Source organism: Crocuta crocuta, unplaced genomic scaffold (assembly GCF_008692635.1).
Source record: "Crocuta crocuta isolate KB4526 unplaced genomic scaffold, BGI_CrCroc_1.0 scaffold186, whole genome shotgun sequence".
Classification (NCBI taxonomy): Eukaryota; Metazoa; Chordata; class Mammalia; order Carnivora; family Hyaenidae; genus Crocuta; species Crocuta crocuta.
In genome coordinates, this window is record NW_027551569.1 from 10,580,682 (window position 1) to 10,598,180 (window position 17,499).

Below are 17,499 nucleotides of genomic sequence, written 5' to 3' on the forward strand. Positions count from 1 at the left end.
GGGGGAGGGAAACTCTTAAAACAATATGTGTGAAGATCTTAAAAAAGGTAATGCACAGTTGGAACTGGAATAGTTTGTCCAGGTTCTCCATCCTAAGAAACACAGATAAGAAGTCAGCAGCTGATATTTCACACCCTCCTTTGCCTTACTGCTCTTTTCTTCATTTTCCAGGACATTACATTTACACATCCCTAATATTCTGAGTTTCCTCATTTATGTGTAGTGTCAGCTAAAAATTCATTTTGATCGCCTTTTAATCACAGAGTTAAATAGTTAACCAGGTCGACTTCATCTTTTCCTTTTTAATATACATTATTTTAGTTTCTTATTTATTCTAGATTTGCTATATGGATGCTGGTAGATAGGAGGATGTATTGATCTGAACAATATCCTTAGTGTTAACCTGCCTAGAGAGTTTGGACCCATGTGAGCAGTGGATAAACACTTTATTCCAAGGTGCCAGTAGCCCACAAGGGAACAGCAAAGTTCATAGACAAATTCAACTATATGAAACCTTCTAAGGATGAAGACTGGGTGAAATCTTGACTTCTAGATTTGTTCTCCATAGATTTCTTTGTATGTTTGTTGTTTATTATGCATTGGGAATCATTGTGGATGGAAGGATGGGAAGTGAGAAGGGCCAATAGAGTGTTGTAGAGAAGGCTGCTAGACTCTATAAACCATGTCCTATCATTCGCAGAACTCATCTTGAGACCAAGGAACGAAAGGAAATTCTCAAAAGAATCTTTGAGCCATATTCATTGTCCTCATTATATTATTCTTAGGGCCTCAGCAACCCAAACTCCTAAAGGAACATCACCCTCCATTAACACTGTTAAGTAGTGTCATTTAAAATCTTTATTTTTCCAGGGGCGCCTGGGTGGCTTAGTCGGTTAAGCGTCCGACTTTCACTTAGGTCATGATCTCGCGGTTCGTGGGTTCGAGCCCCGCGTCGGGCTCTGTGCTGACTGCCAGCTCAGAGCCTGGAGCCTGTTTCAGTCTGTGACTCCCTCTCTCTCTGACCCTCCCCTGCTCACGCTGTCTCTCTCTCTCTCCTAGAAATAAATAAAACATTTAAAAAAAAAAATAAAATCTTTATTTTTTTAATGTTATTGGAATATCAAAGTAGACAACAGCTGTCCTCCATATGTTTTATCAACTCTTTCTTTCCCTACAGCTATGTCAAATTCCTAAAGAGCTCTCTACCTGTGCATCTCCACTCTTACTGCATTATGCTTGAATGCACTATTTTCCCATCTCTCTGTCACCAATGTCTGAATTAGAGTCATGAAACCAATTTAATGGATCATGACCTGCAATTTTTTTAAAGAAAATTAAATAAAAATATTAGAGGACATTCCTAGAAGTCCCTTAGCAACTCATACAGATGGTACCAAAATTTTGGGGGTGTTTGTGTATATGTGGCCACTGAATCACAATATTAAATGGATTTCTTATTCAACACAATTTAAAAAATATATCTATAGTGATGCCAAATCTAAAGACAAAATGCTTTCTACGATTTTCACTGTTGCATACCTATACGAACCCACACGCATTTCTACCTCCATTTATCCCTCTCCATATCCCAGTCTCAGTGGAAAAGTGATCCTTCCCCAGATTCAGGCAGCAGCCCCTCATCTTCTGTTTCATATCACATCCCTTACCTACATGTGGACTGATTCTGTTAATATTCTCTACTTTCAATTCTATTTCATCTGTTCTTTACTGGCAGTTAGGGTAACCAACTCATTCTAGTTCACCCAGGACTGTCCCCATTTTAAAAGTAAAAGCCCCGTGGGGCGCCTGGGTGGCTTAGTCGGTTAAGCGTCCGACTTTCGCTTNAAGTTCTAAATTCAACTGCTTAGCAACAAGGATCTTTCACTTCTTCATAAACAACTGGCTGTCAAGGATATCTTGCTCTGGCTCCACTAATTCTATGCAATTTCAGTATAATTGGAATTGGCTAGCCTCCCAAGTCCATTCTATGTCCTTCTACAATGTAGCTTCATTTCTGCTTCATAATTTTCCTCATGCTACTGTGTTGGCCTAGACTATTCAATAAGTTTTCACTATGGAACAAAACTGTATCATACATAACTCTGTAGGTCAAGATCAAATTCTACATTCAGTGTCAACTATTTTCTAAATAATCTAGACAACACTGATATACTGCAATTCCCTTTATAATTACCATATTCAATATTTTATACAGTTTATAGCCTTGATTTTCTGTTTTGTACAAGTTTTAAAAATTGTATCTCCTTTTATGTTTTGAGAAAAATATGCTCAAAATCATTTGGTAGAGAATTTATGATATAGTGTTTGGCAAAAATAGAATCTGTAAGATGGCTTTAACTATATAAACATTACATAGAGTAAAAATTAATTCAGTAGAATATTAATGCTAGCCCTGAGTAGATTCTGTTTTAAAAGGATTCTTGGCCAATGAGCCTTGCCACCTTCTAATTTAACTAGGAGATTCGGAGCTCTATAACTGTCAATTGGAAGCATTTTTAATGATGGCTCTTTACAATTTCCTCTCAGAAGAACTTTCTTCTATTCATGCTGGTTTTCTCAGAAATGTGCTGTAGGAGTGCTGACAACACTGACTCCATCCTTGGCCCTCCATCTTGTTCATGTCCATGCAATGACCCCTTTGGGGCTCTGTGTTCCAGGCCTCATGGAGATTAATGTATGGTCTGACCAGAATGCAGGAAGCCTTCTAATGTTTCCCCTGGCGCACAGATGACACAACTTCAGATAACTACTCTTTGTTCTATAAAATCTGTGGGTTAGGGTCCTGATTTTGCAGAGAATTGCTGCATAGTGCCAGGATCATTGTTCACTCAATACCCCTGTCCGTAAGTAACCCTGAATAAAAGCCTGTGTAAACAGTATGGAATGACTCCCTTCATTTTTATGTTTCAATGTGCCTTCTCAGTCTTGAGAATTTATTACTGTCCCTCTCCACCTTCTAACATTTGCTTGGAGGTTCCTTTTCATAAACTGTCTCATTCATCCAGATAGACCTAGAGGAACCCTGTCTTAGGAAAGGTACATTAAAAAACTTTGGTCTGGAACTGAACTCAGGATAAAATTTGCTCCTATGCCAAGGATGATTAGCAATTAAGAAAACTGGGGTGACTGAGTGGCTCAGTTGGTTGGTCATCCAACTTTAGCTCGGGTCATGATCTCATGGTCCATGAGCTTGAGCCCTGCATCAGCCTGTGCTGACAGCTCAGATACTGGAGGCTGCTTCATATTCTGTGTCTCCCTCTCTCTGCCCCTCCCCTGTTCATACTCTGTTTCTCTCTATCAAAAATAAGATAAAAACATTAACAATAAACTATTTGTAAAAATAAATTTTAAAAAAATAAAAATCACTAAAAAAAACATTAAAAAAATTTTTAAGAAAACCTATCCCAAGAAATGAGAGAATAGGACACTGCAGATGCTCAATCCTGGGAAAGTTTTGGTAGCAAGACTAGAGTGCCTGCTTCTGATAGAGCGGTATCCTCGGAGATCTAGAGATAGGGAAGGATTGAAAGCTTCCAAAACTAGTTTTGGCTTGATCTCTCTTGCTTAAAGATCATTTCTCTTGCTGAAGATCATTTCCTTTAAAAATAGCATGAGGACTTCTGGTTCCAGAAAAGATAAACACTCTTACCCCTATTGGTCTTGCTTACTATAAGTTAAAAACCAATCTTTATGTATAAAACAAACATAAGAAAGTTCAGAAAGGTGGAGCAAAGAACACAAACTAGCTAAGGATATTGGGACCTAAGGAACACATGGCAGGGATTTCTCTGCATTTTCTTTTCTTTTTTTTTTTTTTGAATTAAAAAAATTTTTAAACCGCTTTATTGATGAATGATTGACATACAAAAAGCTATACGTATTAAATATGTACAACTTGGTGAGTTTAAGCTGAGGCTTTTTTTTTTTTTTTAATTTACATCCAAGTTAGTTAGCATATAGTGCAACAATGATTTCAGGAGTAGATTCCTTAATGCCCCTTACCCATTTAGCCCATCCCCCCTCCCAGAACCCCTCTAGCAACCCTCTGTTTATTCTCCACATTTAAGAGTCTCTTATGTTTTGTCCCCCACCCTGTTTTTATATTATTTTTGCTTCCCTTCCCTTATGTTCATCTGTTTTGTATCTTAAATTCCTCATATGAGTGACATCATATGGTATTTGTCTTTCTCTGACTGACTACTTTCACTTAGCATAATACCCTCTAGTTCCATCCACATAGTTGCAAATGGCAAGATTTTCATTCTTTCTGATTGCCAAGTAATACTCCATTGTATATATATGCCACATCTTTATTCATTTGTCCATCAATGGACATTTGGGCTCTTTCCATACTTTGGCTATTGTTGATAGTGCTGCTATAAACATTGGGGTGCATGTGCCCCTTCAAAACAGCATACCTGTATCCCCTGGATAAATACCTAGTAGTGTAATTTCTGGGTGGTAGGGTAGTTCTATTTTTAATTTTTTGAAGAACCCCCATACTCTTTTCTAGAGTGGCTGCACCAGTTTGCATTCCCACCAGCAGTGCAAAAGAGATCCTCTTTCTCTGCATCCTCACCAACATCTTTTGTTGCCTGAGTAGTTAACGTTAGCCATTCTGACAGGTGTTAAGTGGTATTTCAATGTGGTTTTGATTTGTATTTCCCTGATGATGAGTGATGTTGAGCATTACTTCATGTGTCGATTGGCCATCTGGATGTCGTCTTTGGAGAAGTGTCTATTCATGTCTTTTGCCCATTTCTTCACTGGATTATTTGTTTTTTGGGTGTTGAGTTTGAGAAGTTCTTTACAGATTTTGGATACTAATCCTTTATCTGATATGTCATTAATATGTCATGTTCTCCCATTCCGTTGATTGCCTTTTAGTTTTGCTGATTGTTTCCTTCACTGTGCAGAAGCTTTTTATTTTGATGAGGTCCCAATACTTCACTTTTGCTTCTGTTTCCCTTACCTCTGGAGACGTGTTGAGTAAGAAGTTGCTGCTGCTGATGTCAAAGAGGTTTTTGCCTGCTTTCTCCTCTAGGATTTTTATGGCTTCCTGTCTTACATTTAGGTCTTTCATCCATTTTGAGTTTATTTTTGTGTATGGTATAAGAAAATGATCTAGTTTCATTCTTCTGCATGTTGCTGTCCAGTTCTCCCAGCACCATCTGTGGAAGATTTACAAATAGTTTATTGTCAAGTTGGTTTCCATATAACACCCTGTGCTCATCCCCACAAGTGTCCCCCTCCATGCCCATCTCACACCTCCACCCCCCCACATCCATCAATCCTCAGTTTGTTCTCAGCATCCAAGAGTCTCTCATGGTTTGCCTCTCTCCCTTTCCTCCACCATATCCCCCCTTCTTCTCCCCCCATGGTCCTCTGTTAAGTTCCTCCTAATCCTCCTATACGTGCAAACATATGATGTTTGTCCTTCTCTGCCTGACTGATTTCACTAAGCATAACACCCTCAAGGTCCATCCATGTTGCTACACATGGCCAGATTTCATTCTTTCTCATTGCCATGTAGTNACAGTTTATTTTTGCTCTTGATTCTTTTGCTTTTGGGGATGTGTCAAGTAAGAAATTGCTGTGGTGGAGGTCAAGGAGGTTGTTTCATGCTTTCTTCTCTAGGATTTTGATGGTTTCCTGTCTGACGTTCAGGTCCTCTATCCATTTTGAGTTTATTTTTGTGTTTGGTGTGNCCATGCATGAGAGGCCTCTAATTTATTATTTATCGCATTTTTAAATACATTATGCCTATTTTTATTCTCCATGTTGCTTGTAGCCATAGTTTTTTTTATGTCCCCTATGCTTTTTTCAAGTCCAGCTATTAATTTTATGATTATTGTTCTAAAATCTTGTTCAGTTATGCTGCTTATATCTGTTTTTGAGCAGTTCATTAGCTGTCAATTCTTCTTGGAATTTCTTTGGAGGAGTGCTCTTTCGTTTCATCATTTTAGTAAGCTTTATGTCTCTTGTTAGTTTTAAAGACTTGTTATGCTCTCTGCACCTGTGAGCGCTGCTGTACCCAAGAAAACTCTTTGACTGTCCAGGGCCTATCCTTTCGGAGAGTGTTTTTTTGAATGGTATCTTTTGGTCTCTCTTGTTTAGACCTTGGTTATTTTATTTTCCTACTCATAGTGACATATGGGACTCTCCACCTTGTGTACTTTGGCTTGTTTCTTGAGGTAGCCCTGGAGAACAGAACAGACAGACAAACACACAGGGAGCAGAGGCACACAAATGCACAGACAAATCCAACTAACATGCAAACTGAGAGGGAAAATGATAAAGTTAAGAGAAAAGACGGAGGAGGGAAGGCAAATAATAGAAAGTTAAAAAATACGTAAAAAGGTCTAAAAGAAGAAAAGGAAAAAAGAAGAAAACCGATGGACAAAGAACAGTTTAAAGCATATAACTGGATTTCCCAGCTATAATTAAATAGCCAGGTGTATGCAGTGCTGGTTGAAGACCATAGAGAAAGAGAGAGAATACAGGGCGGGGATGAGGCAAAATCGGAAATAGAATGAACAGGCAGAAGGGATAAGAAGCTTTTTTCAAAGAGCTAAAGGGTGGAATATGGTTGGATAGGTGAGAGAAGGACACTGGTGTTATCCAGAGAAACTATATAATCTGATTACTCCTGAGAGAAAGAGATGAAAAGATCGGTAGGTATAGAATTACATCTACAGAATGGACTAAATGTGACTGTTTAAGCAAGCCAGTGACCAGAGTTAATCGGGTCAGTGTTCCGGGAAAAAAAAAAGGGGGTGGGGGGCAACTCTCAAGCAGGGATGGGCGTGGTGTGATCCAATGCATCAGACAGGAGTTCTGCCTTGGCAGTTGTGGGGAGGAGAGTGGCGGCGCTCCAGTCCCTTCTTGAAAAAAGAGCTGCACCTCGCTTTTTTGGGTGTGTAAACTCCCCGTGCTGGGGGCGCAGTCAAAGCGGGTTGCGCTCTTTAACCCAGGCCAGGCCTCGTTTCCAAATCCCAGTCGGCGTGCCCCACTGAAATTGCTGTAGACACAACCTCACAGGTGATCCCCTCAGGGCAATTCCAAGCCTCTTGCCTAGCCCTGGGGATGGAGCCAGAATTGCTGCTCCCTTCTCCTCCGAGTTGGGTAGGCGCGCATGGGCGGGGGTTTGCCTGCGGGGCGCACCGGGCCCTCTGGAGAGAGGGAAACCAGGTCCCTCTGTGTCTCGTCACCCGAAACCCAAACTCGTGGGCAAATCTCCCAGTTTTTAAGCTCTTCGCCTTCCCTCTAGAGTTCCAGCCGGCCAGGAGTGCGGCAACCCGGTACGCACGCGTGCGGTTCCTCCAAGAGTCCAGCCAGCCAGGAGCACAAAGAAGTGGTCCGCGCATGCCCAGCCCCTCCCGGACAAGTTGGCACACAGGGCTTTGAAGCGCACAGTCCTTCTGTGCCCTGAGCGGAGGCTTTTATGTTTCCCAGCGACAGGGACCGTGTCTTGAGCAGTTTCAGACTCTCTCTTTTTCCCCTCTCACTCCCCAAAGAGGGGAATCGCCCTGTCCATAGAGTCTCCGATCCTGGCCCGATTTTATCTTCCCCAGTTTGCACTCACGTTAGAAGGCTTTCTCAGTGGATTCTGCGTCCTTTTTCTCCCAATCTCTTGGGTTCTGTAAGGTTTCCTATGGCTTGAGATCTTTTCCATGTGAGATATGGGGGTGAGTGCAATGTATGGAGCTCCCTACTTCTCTGCCATCTTGCCCCCTCCCTCCGCAAGGGTGATATTATTAGAAGAGGCCCAGAGAGGTGAGAGTGAACTTTCACACCTTATCAGTATGAGGTTCTCCTTCCTCTTGGCATGTCATCTGAAACCTGGACAATCTACCACCATCTAGCAATAGCAACTCAATGCTTCCACTGCTAGTGCAGTATCAGAGGGGGGCCTGATATTTAAATAAGATCTAAAGCCCCAAAATATAGCACCCAAAGTGCTCAGAATAAAATGAAAATTACCTGTCGTAGAAAGAACTAGGAAAGTTTCAACTTAAATGAGAAAAAACAGTCTGTATCTGCCAACTTCAACAGATGTTGGAGGTATCTGATAAGGATTTTGAAGCAGCAATCATAAAAATGTTTCAGTGGGCAATAACAAATATGATGGAAAGAGTTGAAAAAATAAAAACGTGCAGAAAAATAGTTTCACCAAATAAGTATAATAGGGACAAAACAAAATAATGAAAGTTTTGTAACTGAAAAAATACAAAACCTGAAGCCAAAAAGCCACTGGATGGGCTCAACAACAAAATGGAACAGAGGAAACAAATGGTGAACTTGAATGTACAGAAAGAGTTATTACCAAATCTGGAGAGAGAAAATAGACTGGAAAAAATACGAAGCCTCTGGGATCTGTAGGACTGTAACAAAAGATCTAACACTCGGGTTTATCACAGTTGCAAAAGAAGAGAAAAATAGGGCAAGGCTAGGAATTACCTAAAGAAATTATGTCTGAAGATTTCTCAAATTTGGCAAAAGTAATAGTCTACAGATTCAAGATGTGAGAGAACCATAAAAAGAATATACCCAAAGAAATCCGTACTATGACATATCATAATAAAAATTTGAAAACTGAAGGCAAAGAAAAAATCTTGAAAATGCTTGGAGAGAATCATCTTGCATAATCTTATCTACAGAGGAAAAATAATATGAAAAATAGAGGATTTCTCATTAGAAACCACAGAGGTGAGAAGGAAGTAGCAAAATATTCCACAAGAGTTAAAAGAAACTAATAATCCTGAATTTTATATGCAGTAAAAATGTCCATCAGGAATGAAGAGTAAATCAATACATTTTCAAATTAAGGAATGCTAAGAGAAGTTGTCACAGACCTGCCAAAACAGTGGCTAAAGTAAATTCTTGAGACAGAAAATAAATTATAAAACAATGAATCTTACAACAGCACTAAGGAAGGAGAATGGAAGTAAAAGCACGAGTAAACAAAATGGACTTTCCTTTTCTTGAATTTACTAAATTATGTTTGATTGCTGAAAAAATTGTCTAATGTAGTTCTCAATGTATATGATGGAAATATTTAAGACAAAGACACTAAATGGGGATGAGCACTGAGTGTTATGTGGAAACTAATTTGACAATAAACTATTTGTAAAAAAAAAAAAAAAGACAAAGACACTAAAAAGGCAATGGCAAAAGGGCTTAAAGAAACGGAGGCTTCTACACTTCATTCGAATGAGAAAAATTTTCATAATTAAAACCATAGAAGGCAAAAAAAGTGAAAGACAAAAAACAAGCATAAAGAACAGAAAAAGTTTACAAATATGGTAGATATTAATCAATTATGTCAATTATCACTTCATTTTTAAAATTTTTTTTTAGAGAAATACAGAGAGAATGCAAGCAGGGAAGAGGAGTAGAGAGAGAGAAAGAGAGAATCTAAAGCAGGCTCTGTACTGAGTGGAGCCTGGGATCAGGACCCTGGGAACGACCCAAGCTGAAACCAAGAATCAGAAACTCAACTGACTGAGCCACCCAGCATCCCTAAGTAATCACTTTTAAATGTAAACGGTCTACATATGCTAATAAAAAGACAGAAACTATCAGAAAGTATAAAGATAATTAGTTAAATTTCTTTTATTTCCTTTCACATTTTTATTTAAATTCTAGTTAGTTACTATACAGTGCAATATTGGTTTCTGGAGTAAAATTCAGTGATTACATACAACACCCAGTGCTCGTCATAACAAGTGCCCTCCTTGATACCTATCCTCAATCTTTCCCACCTCCCACCCATCTCCCTCCATCAACCTCAGTTCGTTTTCCATCATTAAAAATCTCTTATGGTTTACTGCCCCCCCACTCTCTTTTTCCCCTTACCTCATGTTCATCTGTTTTGTTTCTTAAATTCTACATATAAGGGAAATCCTATGGTATTTGTCTTTCTCAGACTGACTTATTTTGCTTAACATAATACTCTATAGCTCCACCCATGTTGTTGAAAATGGCAATATTTCATTCATTTTGATGACTGAGTAATATTCTATCATATAGATATAGATATAGATATAGATATATACATACCACATCTTCTTTTATCCGTTCATCAATTGATAGAAATGTGGGCTCTTTCCATCATTTGCCTGTTATTGGTGTTGGTGCTATAAACATCGGGATGCATGTATTCCTTCTAATCAGTATTTTTGTATTCTTTGGGTAAATACCTAGTAGTGCAGTTGCTGGATCATAGGATAGTTCTATGTCTAACTTTTTGAGGAACCTCCATACTGTTTTCCAGAGTGACTGCACCAGTTTGCATTCCCACCAACAGTACAAAAGTGTTCCTCTTTCTTCACATCCTTCCCAACACCTGTTATTTCTTGTGTTGTTGATTTTAGCTATTCTGGCAGGTGTGAGGCAATATCTTATTGTAGTTTTGATTTGTATACATCTAATGATGAATGGTGTTGAGCATCTTTTCATGTATCTGTTAGCCATCTGGATGTCTTCTTTGGGAAAACGTCTATTCATGTCCTCTGCCCATTTTTTTAACTGGATTATTTGTTTTGGGGGCATTGGTTTTTTTAAGTTCTTTATATATTTTGGATACTAACTAAAATATATCACTTGGAAATATCTTCTCCCATTCTGAAGATTGCCTTTCATTTTTAAAAAAATTTTTATGCTTCTTAAAATTGTTTTTTTTAATGTTTTTAAATTTTTAATGGTTTTTTATTTCTTCTTCTTCTTTTGTTAATGTGTGTGTGTGTGTGTGTGTGTGTGTGTGTGTGTGTGTGTGTGTTGTGTGTGTGTGTGTGTGTGTGTGTGTGTGTTTTCTTTTAAGCAGGTTTCATGCCCAGCATGGAACCCAACTTCAGGCCCAACCTCATGACTGTGAGGTGAAGACCTGAGTCAAGACCAAGAGACAGATGCTCAATTGAGTGTGCCCCCCAGGTGTCCCTTAAATGTCTGGTAGAATTCCTCTGGGAAGTCATCCGGCCCTGGACTTGTATTTGTTGAGAGAATTTTGATTACTGATTCAATTTCTTTGCTGGTTATGGGCCTGTTCAAATTTTCTATTTCTTTGTTTTGCAATTTTGGTCGTTTGTATGTTTCTAGGAACTTGTCCATTTTTTTGAGATTTCCCAGTTCGTTGGCATATAATTTTTCATAATATTCTCTTATGATTATTTGTATTTCTTTGGTGTTGGTTGTGATATCTCCTCTTTCACTTGTGATTTTATTTGGGTCCTTTCTCTTTTCTTTATGATAAGTCTGGCTAGGAGGTTATCAATTTTATTAATTCTTTCAAAGAACCAGCTCTTAGTTTCATTAGGCTAGTCTACTGTGTTTTTTCTTTTATCATTTATTTCTGCTCTAATCTTTATTATTTCCCTTCTTCTGCTGCTGCTATACTTTATTTGCTGTTCCTTTCTCTAGCTCCTTTAGGTGTACTGTTAAGTTGTGTATCTGAGACATTTCTTACTTCTTGAAATAAGCCTGTATTGCAATATCCTTCCCTTTTAGGACTGCCTATGCTGCATCTCAAAAGGTTTTGAACTGTACTATTTCCATTTTCATTTGTTTCCATGTACTTTTTTATTCTTTAATTTCCTGGTTAACCCATTCATCCTTTAGTGGTATGTTCTTAAAACCTCCATGTATTTGTAGTTGTTCAAATTTTTTCTGGTGGTTAAAGTCAAGTTTCATAGTATTGTGGTCTGAAAATACGCATGATATCTCTATCTTTTTGTATCTGTTGAGGGCTGATTTGTGACCCAGTATGTGATCTATTCTCTGGAGAATGTTCCATGTGCACTCAACAAGAATATGTATTCTGCTATTCTGCTGCTTTAGGATGAAATGCTCTGAATATATCTGATAGGTCCATCTGGTCCTGTGTGCTATTCAAAGCCATTGTTTTTGCTGTTGTTGTTTTTGATTTTCAGCTTAGATGATCTATCCATTGCTGTAGGTGAGGTGTTAAAGTCTCCTATTATTATTGTATTATTATCAATGAGTTTCTTTATATTTGTTATTTTAACTTATTTTTTAAAATGTTTATTTGTGTTTGAGAGAGAGCAAGTGGGGGAGGTGCCAAGACAGAGGAAGACAGAGAATCTGAAGCAGTCTCCACGAGGTCAGTGCAGAGCCTGATGTGGGGCTGGAACTCACAAACCATGAGATCATGACCTGAGCTGAAATCAAGTGTCAGACACTTAACTGACTGAGTTACCCAGGCACCCCTGTTATTTTTTTAAAAATCTTTATGTATTTATTTTGAGAGAGAGAGAAAGAAAGCCGGTGGGGGAGGGCAGAGAGACAGGGGAAGAGAATCTCAAGCAGGCCCTGTGCTGTCAGTACAGAGCCCAGTGCAGGGCTTGAACCCATGAACTGTGAGATCGTGACCTGAGCCAAAATCGAGAATCGGGTGCTTAACCAACCGTGCTACCCAGGCACCCCTCTTTATGTTTGTTATTGATTCATATATTTGGGTTCCGAGTTTGGGGCATAAATATTTACAATTGTTAGATCTTGATGGATAGACCCCTTAGTTATGATATAATGCCCTTCTTCATCTCTTGTTACAGTCTTTGCTTTAAAATCTAGTTTGTCTGAGGGTGCCTGGGTGGCTCAGTTGGTTAAGTGTCTGACTTCAGCTCAGGTCACAATGTCACAGTCCGTGGGTTCGAGCCCCATGTTGGTCTCTGTGCTGACAGCTCAGAGTCTAGAGTCTGCTTCAGATTCTGTCTCCCTCTCTCTCTGCCCTTCCCTCACTCACTCTCTGTCTCTGTCTCTCAAAATAAAATAAAGACATTTAAAAACTAATAATAAATTAAAAAAAAAATAAAATCTAGTTTGTTTGAGGGCACCTGAGTGGCTCAGTTGGTTAAGCAGCCAACTCTTGATTTTGGCTCAGGTCATGACATCACAATTCACAGAACTGAGCCCCACATTGGGCTCTGCACTGACAGCATGGAACCTGGTTGGGATATTCTCTCTATATATCTCTCTCTCTCTCTCTCTTCTCTCTCTCTCTCTCTCTCTCTCTCTTTCTGCCTCTTCCCCTCCTTTCTCAAAATAAAATAAATAAATGTAAAATTATAAAATCTAGTTTGTTTGATGTAAGTATGGCGACCTTGGCTTTCTTTTAACATCCACTGGCATGATAGATGGTTCTCCCATCTCCTCACTTTAAATCTGCAGGAGTCTTTAGGTCTAAAATGAATAAATGAATCTTTGTAGGCAGCATATAGATGGGTCTTGTTTTTGTTTTTGTTTTTAATCCATTCTGATACCCTGTGTCTTTGATTGGAACATTTAGTCCAGTTACATTCAGAATAATTATTGAAAGATATGACTTTAGTGCCAGCTTATAAAGTTGGTGTTTCTGATGATGTTCTCTGCTCCTTTCTACTCTTTGTTGCTTTGGTCTTTTTTCCCCCACTTAGAGAGATCCTTTTAATATTTCTTGCAGGACTGATTTACTGGTCATTAACTCCTTTAATTTTATTTGTCTGTGAAGCTCTTTATCTCTCCTTGTATTCTGAATGACAGCCTTGCTGAATAAAGTATTCTTAGCTACATATTTTCCCCATTCAGCACGTTGAATACATTCTGCCATTCTCTGCTGGCCTGCCACGTTTCTGTCGACAAATCTGCTATGTATCTGATCTGTCTTCCCTTATAGGTAAAGGGCTTTTTTTCCCCTTGCTGCTTTCAGGATTCTTTCCTTGTCTGTGTATTTTGTGTATTTGACTATGATATGCCTTGGTGATCGTGGCTTTTGTTGAATTTAATGGGAGTTCTCTGTACTTCTTGGATTTCAATGTTTGTGTCCTTACCCGTATTAGGGAATTTTCAGCTATAATTTGATCAAATAAAGCTTCTGCCCCTTTTTCTCTCTCTTCATCTTCTAGAATTCCTATGATACAAATGTTATTACACTTAAAGAAGTTGCCGAGTTCCCTTAGTCTACCTTCGGGATCCTATACCTTTCTTTCCCTCTTCTTTTCAGCTTCATTATTTTCCATAATTTTATCTTCTGTATCACTAATTTATATCTCTGCTTCATCCATTCTTGCTGTCATGGCATCTATTAGGGTTTACATCTTAGTTATAGCATTTTTAATTTCGGCCTAACCAGATTTTAGTTCTTTTAGCTCTGCAATAAGGGTTTCTCTAGTGTCTTCTTACATTTTTTTCCAAGCCCAGCTCGTATCCTTATAATTGTTTTGTTTTAGTTCAGACATATTATTTACCTGTCTTCGTTAAATCCCTGGCCATAATCCCTACTTCCTGTTCTTCCTTTTGGGGTGAATTCCTCGGTCTTGTCACTTTGTCCAGAAAAAACAAACAAACAAATAAACAAACAACTAGACCCTAAGTGTGGTTTGGTCTGCTTGTTCAAAGAAGCTTGATAAAAAAAAAACCTGTGTGTGTGTGTACATATATATATATTAAATATATATTATATATATTAAATAATATATTATAATTAAATATATATTAAATTATAATATTAAATATTTATAAATTAATATTATAAATAGAACATTTATAAATTAAATGTTATAAAATTAAATTTATTTAATTAAATCAAATTTAATTCAACTAAAATTAAAATAAATTTATTTTATAAATATGTAAATATATACTCAATTTATAAAACTGAAATAAAAAGGAAGTTAGATCCTATTTCCCCTAGACTGAAGCTTTGCAGCACTCTATGATCAGTAGACTCGGTGCGATCGAGGGGTTTATGCTGGTGTTCTGGGGGAGGGGCCTGATACTGTGATTCTCAGGCCTACTTGTCCTAGTGGAGATGTGCCTGGAGGGCTCAAGGGGGTGGGGCTTGGTGTAGCAGCTCCAGTCTCCACTTGGTGGCACTGTTTAGCTCACTGAGGTTGGTCATGGCTGGTGGCCAAGGGGTGAAAATGGCTTTGCCCCGTTCACTCATCTCTGGAACAGGGAGCTCATGCCCACCACATCTCAGGAAGCCCTCACCGATGAGCAAACAATAACCTTCCCTGTGCCTCCCCCTTCCATCAGCTTCCCAGTTGCATCCTGTCCATGTCTGAGCTGTCGACCTGCCAGGTGGCACAGTGCTCCAGTGTTTTATCTCAGGCACAGCTGTATTTCAAAACTCTAAACTTTAGAGATCCCTGCAGCACGACCCTGCACTTGTCTTCTGGGGGAGGGTCTTGCTGCACTGTGGCTGGTGCCGGCTTGTCCCAGAAAACAGTCGGACAACTTGCAGAGGGTCTGAGTTTATTGTAAATTGCAACACAAAGGCAACACCAAGGTTTGTTGCTCTCAGCCCACAACTTTGTTCCTATGCTGGTAAATAGGGCAGTTCAAGGGCACTCCTTGGGCCTTTTGCCTCTAGAGAGGTTGAATCACCTTTACCAAATGCACTCCAAGCAGAGGACCCATTTCTTCCCATAGGTACCGGGGGATCCTCACACCACACTGCCTGCTACTGGGTCTTTGCCCTCCTTCCCCAGTAGAGCACCAGGTGTGACCTTGATGATCACACCACACTGCCTGCTACTGGGTATTTGCCCTCCTTCCCCAGTAGAGCATCAGGTGTGACCTTGACAATGGCACTGTCCTCGAAAACTTCAGACTCTGTGTTCTGCTGTTTATAAAAAACTTGCAGTATTTACACCCTCTCCTTTTTACAAGTCAATGGTTTGGGGGAAGACTTTTTCCTGTGAAATCCCCTGTGCATGTTTTCACTGTTTTTTCACTCTCTCTCTCTGTCTCTCTCTCTCTCTCCTCCCCGCACTCTCAACATTCAGGAATCCCTCCGCTCTACAATGTCCATGGTTCTTTTCTCCCCCAGATCAACTCTCCCCAGTTCCTACCTTCCGCAGTTTGGTCAATTTTTTCTGAATGTAGGCATGCAGCTTTGTTCTCTCAGTACTCATATTGATTTCTTGGGTGTTCAGAATGATTTGACATTTATCTAGCTGTGTTCAAGTGTAGGAGGCAAACTTAGGGTTGCCCTACACTTCTGCCATGTTAACCAACCCCTCCCACCCCGAATATTTATCTTACAATTTTGTAGGGCTATATTCCTTTGTGGAGGCACTGTGGGAAGCTTCTAGAGGCAACCAACATTTTTTTTGGCTTTGGGCCCCTTCCTGCATCATCAAAACCAGTAGTATTAATGAATGTCTCCGCATATTCTTTATAGACTCCTCTGACCACAACCTGCAAAAGCTCCTCTATTTTAAGAACACATGTGTTGAAATTAGGTTCACCTAAATAATCCAGGCTAATGAACCCATCTCAACCCTTAACTCCCACTCGCCAACATGTCAGTGCCTTAATTTCCATTACTGGCTGAAGATAGTTGGTACCAGAAGTGATCCCAGGATATAAACTCTACAAATGGGGTGTTGAAATTGGTTCACTCAAGAGCCATTAGGCAACAAACCCTTTAATGGTAGCAAGTGGGGTGATGAGAACACTTGTGCCATTATACTATTTCTCTCACCTATGGTGGATTTGCATGGGTTTTAGGTACATGGAGGTGTAGGTGACATAGGTAAGAGCTTTAGTTCTTCAAAGTGCTGTAGCAATGATACCTATAATAATTGTGAACTTGTATAGCTATTTATACTTTACATAAAATTCCTCTATAATGGTTCAGATCAGCCAGCAATCAAGTTGGAGGTTCTTATGAGACCCAGAAAGCATCCATGTAATGAGGCATTGAAACCCTACAGGCACCTGGGTGGCTCAGTTGGTTTAGTATTGGATTCTTGATTTTGGCAGAGGTCATGATCTCATGGTACATGATATCAGGCCCCAAGTTGAGCACTGTGCTGACAGTGCAGAGCCTCTTTGAGATTCTCTCTCTCCCTTTCCATCTCTGCCCTTCCTTGGCTCTCCCTCTCTCTCTCTCAAAATAAATAAATAAACAACAACAACAAAAAAGGTGCCTATAGATGAAAGCCACATTATGACAAAAATCAGTCCTGGCACTCAGAGAGGTAAAAATGCCAGAATGATTTTGAGCATATAAACTAGAAACCAACCCACTAGAAATATTTCCAGAGAGGGCCAGAAGGCATCTCTTCACTGTACTGATAAAGAATGACTAGTGAAAGGGACATTGACACCCAAAGCAGATCAGTAGTGCCTATCTTCTGGTAGACCTGGGCTGGTGCTGCCATAGACCTGGATTCCCAGTCTCATTGGATGTGACAGGAATCCAGAATGACAGGGGCCACATGGAAGCATTTAATCATCAAAGGAAAAGCGTTTGTAGTTAATTTAACATTAATCAAATTGGAATGTTAATCCAGTAAACTTTCAGACACAAGGGTCTATGATGATGTCTAATAACACATGATATGCCTATGAGAAAAATCGATGGGAATCGATCAGGGCATAGCATGATTTATGCAAGCAAAAATCTCTAAAGAATGATGTTAGTAGATGTTACCATCAGTATGGACTCATGAATTTCTGTATAATTAAATGGCT